Source organism: Pseudophryne corroboree, chromosome 9 (genome assembly GCF_028390025.1).
Source record: "Pseudophryne corroboree isolate aPseCor3 chromosome 9, aPseCor3.hap2, whole genome shotgun sequence".
In the NCBI taxonomy this organism is placed as follows: domain Eukaryota; kingdom Metazoa; phylum Chordata; class Amphibia; order Anura; family Myobatrachidae; genus Pseudophryne; species Pseudophryne corroboree.
The window spans coordinates 375884942-375891529 of NC_086452.1; the positions used below are offsets into that span (position 1 = coordinate 375884942).

The 6588-nt window shown below is 41.7% G+C and overlaps 1 pseudogene; it reads left to right on the forward strand.

Annotated features, from left to right (window-relative positions):
- The first annotated feature begins 6225 nt into the window (after nucleotides 1-6225).
- On the forward strand, nucleotides 6226-6344 carry LOC134964875 (5S ribosomal RNA; annotated as a pseudogene).
- Nucleotides 6345-6588: the final 244 nt, after the last annotated feature.

Here is a 6588-nt window from a genome sequence, read left to right on the forward strand (position 1 = left end):
GGAGTTATGTGTCCTAATCCTCCCCCTCTACCCCCCTAACCCTCACCTACCTGCAGCCTCACCCTAACCCTCCAATCCCTGCAGCCTAACCCTACCTCACCGCAGTCAAACCCTAACCCCCCGCCCCTCTTTAGTGCCTAACCCTCCCCCCTTAGTGCCTAACCTTCCCTCCCCTCAGCCTAACCCTAACCCTCCCCCATAGAGCCTAACCCTCCCCACCCCGCAGACTAACCCTCCCCGGGGGTGCATAACCCTAATCCCCCCCCTTCCCACGGCCTAAACCTAACCTCCCCCCCTCCCCGCAGCCTAACCCTAACACCCACTTCCCGTAGCCTAAACCTAACTCCCCCCACTTCCACCCTCCACGGCTTACTTCTCCGGTTGCACATCACACAGACATCTAGGATCCGGCGTCGGGATTGTGATCCTATTCGGGATGCCAACGCCAGCATTCCGAGCAGTGTCGGGATTCTGACGTAGGTATTTCAAATGCCGGGATCCAAACCAGATCCCATGTTTACCATGTTGCTGGTAATGCTAATAATCATAATGATGCACCGACACATATGCCTTTCATGTCACCCACTGTCACACTGTTCTGGGAATCTAGGGGCGCCAAACTCAGATTATATCTTGCAACCTAAAAACGTTCTGACGCCCCTGATAGATATATATAAACTATAAACTATGCATATTTCTTGACACCCTGAATATGAGTCCTTCCGTTCAAATGCTGGTTCACGTAAGACTACCATCGCCCATATATATACGGACACTCTTGGGCACCTACTTACGACTCCACATTGTCATTACAATCATACCAGCCTGGGGACGCCCAATGCCGTCCGATCTTGGAAGCTAAGCTAGGTTGGGCCCGGCCAGTACAAGAATGGGAGACCTACTTGGAAGATCGGGTATTGTAAACACTAAGATGTTGGAGGAGTTCTGTAGGGATGCTCTAATGGCTAGATGTATACACATTCTGTAGCCTATGTCCTCTCCCAATAAAGCTCACTTTGCACTCATCCTTGAAAAAAAAAATATATTTTTTTTTTTAAATTTATATTTCTTAATTTTTAATTGTTTTCGGACTCAATATAGAACATGAACTATGGCCTCATAGTAATTAAATCCGTTAACGCTTATATGCCATAAGCATACGTTCTTCATGAATATAACTGACATTTGTCAGAATAAACATTTAATGTATTTATTTATTTATTTATCTGAGCAGCGTAAATATAACCTTCTTTTGATCAATCCTGTTTTCCTATTGTCTCCAATCTATGTACTTCTACAATTGTAATGGAGCCGGACATAGAAGATGCAGAGTACTGACCATTAGCAATCAGCGCTTCTAATGGTATGGATTCGGACTCCTAAAACATGGCCGCCGCATACACTGAGCTTTGTGGACAAGAAAATGGCCGCCGGTGAACAAGCACTATCCCATGAACTTGGTACCCACACTGAGGAGAAATAACAGAGATCTAAACATCCGCGCCACACGGAGCCGGCGCATGCGCATCCGGTCTACGAGGATACCGGATGTGGGGCGGATATGACGTCACGGACTGTCCGGACAGGAAGTCCGTGACTCCGTGTTTCTTTTAGAAATTTACGGACTTTGTACTGCTAATTCTAGCCTCATCTCACTATATTTGACTCCCCTATCCACACACTTATGATAAATATGTAGGTACTTTTATTTTGAATGTTTAAACCACTCCAGTCACTTAATTACAGGAAGTGATGCACACATCACTTCCTGTACAGGTTAAGTATATATATATATATATATATATATATAGTCTGTCCTTAGCATTAGATCACCCCTTGATGAATTCCAGATAGGACGAAACGCGTTGGGTGCTGCCTTGATCCTACCTCACTTACCATAAGTTAAAATATTTATACTCCTCTTTTACACTTGGTCCTCTAAAAAATATTTTTTTTTAAAACAATTTTTAAAAAAAATATTTTTTATATATATATATATTTTGTTTTCCTTTATTTTTATTTTTATCTTGGCATATTTTATGTCCTGTATCATTCTGAAAAATATTTTTTCCTATATGTGTGCACTTTTTAGGAATATTATTATTTTTTAATGTTTTATTTGCATATACTCCTTTTTGCCTAGTTTTATCTAAGCTCTGTTTAGTGCTGTATAATTTAATACATTTGTGAAATATTTTTTATAACTGCCTTGTCCCACTACAAATTCTTTTAAGCACCATTGGTCGCTCTAAATACCTCACCCCTTCTTTACAAACTTTATCTGTAGGTGCTTATACCAGCACCTTAATATACCTGAGGTGACGACCTGCGAACCCACAGGGAGTGCTTTTTAGGCAGGTTTTTAGTTATTTTTAAAACATCTTTTTACGATTGTCAATGCACTAGTGTTTTTATTTTGGATACTGCATCTGTGGCGCTGCTAGCTCTCCCGGTACACATCTTTCTTTGATATTATTGTTTTCAGCTGCCTAGAAGAAGCCGGTATCACACACAGTATATTTGGAACAACTGAACGCACTAACAAAAGGAGTAATTTATGCCAAAAAATCTTTAATGAAACCACTATCCAGGAGAATGAGCCTATTACCAACAATTTGGATGACATGTTCTGGAGCATAGAGAGACTCCTAACAAGGGAAGTAAAGGCATGGTGGGACATTAGAGGTTTGGAACACTATGTGAGTGTCAATAGAGTTCCAAGTGGCCTCAGAATCTCCAAACAGCCTACTTTTGGCTTGGATAACCAGGACTTTATGAAGGAGTGGGACAATACATTACATAATTGTTCCATTAACCTCATGAGATTATTAATAGCGGAGAAGAAACGCATCATCACTGACCTGGAGAAAGAGATAAAAGAGGCTGAGATTAAAATGGAGGTCCACAAGGACAAAGAGGATTTCAGGATCAATGAAAAAGTCCTGAATAAGAAATTGGATCACATTGAGGAGGAGGTGATCAAGAACAAGGAAAAGAAGTTTGCTAGAGACGGACACGATTACGAGAATAACACGATCAAAAACTGGAGTCGTTTTAGAGGACAACAGGATCCAAAAGGAAAAAGGGAGTACTGGCAGACCGTCTCCAAAAAATCTAGGATCCCTAGAAACAACGGGGGAGAAGCACAAGTGAACCAGACTAGAACCTCAAACAGGTTCTCAACATTACAGAGATTGGGCTCTAATACAAAGGAGTCTTTTTTATCCCCAAAAACATCTGCACCACACAAAGACACTACCGTAAGATGGAAAACCACCAATACATCACCACGAAAAAGAAGGTTCGAAGAAGAAGAGGATGCCGTGGGGGCAGGAGGGAAAAGTCTATTCAAAAGACGAAACCTACAGTAGCACTCCCAACAGCCAAAGGCATCTTCAATCTCTCCAAACATACGCTGACCAACCACGAAACTACCTTGTTAAACAAAGGCTTATCATTTGCACCAACAAAGGGAATGAGTAAATTTGACGTCTTCATAGATTTGAACAAATTCATACGCAAAGTAACTCTTAAACGGCACTTCCTTAAGAAAGAAGATGCAGTGATACAAAACTATGAGCAATCTAAATCTGGACTCAAACCCACTTAAAAATGTTATCCTTTAGAATCCAAGGGACATAATGTAGGCCTGTTTTATGAACTAGTAAAGCAGGACCTCTGCGATGGGAATATTCCACCAATTAAAGAAAAGAATCTCACCAATAGAGAGACAGAAGCCATACAACAACTACAAGACAACAAGAATATAGTCATAAAAGCGGCTGACAAAGGGGGGGGGGGGGTTGGTTATTATGGATATGGAAGCCTATACCATGGAAGCAAATAGATTACTAGGAGATCGATCCTCATACATTCCACTGCCTAATGACCCTAAGGAAACCTTCGTTGAAGAACTAAGAACAATGCTTTTAAAGGGTTTTAGACGTGAAATTATTACAAAAGAGGAGTACCAGTATCTTTTAAATTCCTCCCCCATTTTTTACTTTCTCCCGAAAGTACACAAATCCTTGGTCAACCCCCCAGGTAGACCCATAGTAGCAGGGATTGATTCCCTGACCTCACACCTCTCAGAGTATGTGGACATTTTTTTGAGAAAATATGTGACTGAATTACCAGCCTACCTGAAGGATACTACATCGGTCCTAAATCTAATGGAAACGTTCCAGTGGAAGGACACATACAGATGGGTCACAATAGACGTGCAATCCTTATATACCTGCATTGAGCATGAAAAGGGGATCGAGGCCTGTAATGAATTCCTTAGCAAAGACCATCTCATTACAGGGGAACACAGACTTTTTATATGTGATCTTATGCATTTTATATTGAAGCACAATTATTTTAAGTTTTTAGATGGGTTTTACCTTCAGATTTGTGGCACAGCGATGGGCACCATTTTGGCCCCCAGTTTTGCTAATCTTTTTATGGGACAATGGGAGAACAGATATATTTATACCAACAACCCTTACCAACGTAATATCATCTTTTATAAACGTTATATTGATGACATCCTAATTGTATGGGAAGGAGATCAGCCAAGTTTTAAGGAATTTTTAACACACATCTCGGAAAACACCATGAACCTCAGCTTCACGGCCAAGGATGACACCGAGAGAATTGAGTTCCTGGATTTAGTACTGACACACTCAGACAAAGAAATTATTACGAGCAACTTCATCAAGAATGTGGATAAAAACAGCTATGTACATTACAGAAGTAACCACCTACAACAGTGGAAGGACAATATCCCCTATTCTCAGTTCAACAGGATAGCACGCAACTGCAAAACTAGCGAAGACAGAGACACACAACTTGAAGTCTACAGAGAAAGATTTAAGGAAAAGGGCTACCCGACACAACTCCTGGATGGAGCCACCTCTAGAACAAGGGTTTTGGAAAGGAGAGACCTTTTAAAATATAAGGCCAAGGAAAACACAGAGGATACAGTCAAATTCATCACCACTTACAGCCGTCACGACAAACTCATCCAACAAACCCTCAAAAAACACTGGCACATTTTGTTGATGGATCCCATTTTGAAGGACTACCTCACTAAGGAACCAAAATTGGTCTTTAAAAAATCCCAGAACTTAAAGGACCTGTTGGCACCCAGCATGTTAAGAAATCCTGAACCAAGAAGTACCATGCCTAAATGTGTAGGTAGCTATAAATGTGGCAGATGTAACATCTGCAAATTTCTCCATCAAAACCGGAAGTCCTTTTGCAACTCCAATACCAACAAAGAGTACCGGATTAAACCGTTCATCAATTGCAATACTTCATCAGTGATCTATCTCCTAGAATGCCCATGCAAAATGAAGTACATTGGCAAAACGAAAAGAGTACTGAAACTTCGTATTCAAGAACACATCAGGAACATAAGGAATAAAGGGGGTCATTCCGAGTTGTTCGCTCGTTATTTTTTTGACGCAACGGAGCGATTAGTCGCTAATGCGCATGCGCAATGTCCGCAGTGCGACTGCGCCAAGTAAATTTGCTATGCAGTTAGGTATTTTACTCACGGCATTACGAGGTTTTTTCTTCGTTCTGGTGATCGTAATGTGATTGATAGGAAGTGGGTGTTTCTGGGCGGAAACTGGCCGTTTTATGGGTGTGTGCGAAAAAACACTACCGTTTCTGGGAAAAACGCGGGAGTGGCTGGAGAAACGGAGGAGTGTCTGGCCGAACGCTGGGTGTGTTTGTGATGTCAAACCAGGAACGAAACTGACTGAACTGATCGCAGATGCCGAGTAAGTGTGGAGCTACTCAGAAACTGCTAAGAAGTGTCTATTCGCAATTTTGCTAATCTTTCGTTCGCAATTTTGATAAGCTAAGATTCACTCCCAGTAGGCGGCGGTTTAGCGTGTGCAAAGCTGCTAAAAGCAGCTTGTGAGCGAACAACTCGGAATGAGGGCCAAAGTTCTAACACATGCGGTACCAAGACATTTCCATCAGTACCACAACTCGGATCCAGAGGCATTAACATACAAAGGTATTGAACTGGTAAATTTGGGAGACAGAGGAGGAGATCTATCTAACCTCCTTTCGAGGAGAGAGATGTTCTGGATTTATGAACTGAACACCATCCACCCTGAAGGCTTCAATGAAGTATACGAGATAGCACCCTTCCTGTAATGTAAGCATCCTCTACCTACTCCCTTACCCTTTCATCTTATCAAACTGAAGTTTCACCTTTCTGACCTTCATTACAGCCATACCACGCTGGACAGGCCTAAATCTGGCAGGTCTTGGAAGCAAAGCAGCGTTGGGCCTGGCTAGTACCTGGTTGGGGGACCTCCAGGGGAGACCAGGTGCTGTAATTTCCAAGGATGAAAAAGATATAGAATTACCCCACTTTCTGTATTTGCTTTTGTGGATTTCCATAATATATGATCCCTTATTATATCCTCTTATATTAATACCTATCCACTCGCGTTCATTTCTACATGTTCATAAACTATTCATATTTCTTGAAACACCCTGAATATGGGTCCTTCCGTTCAAATGCTGGTTCACGTAAGACTACCATCACCCATATATATACGGACACTCTTGGGCACCTACTTA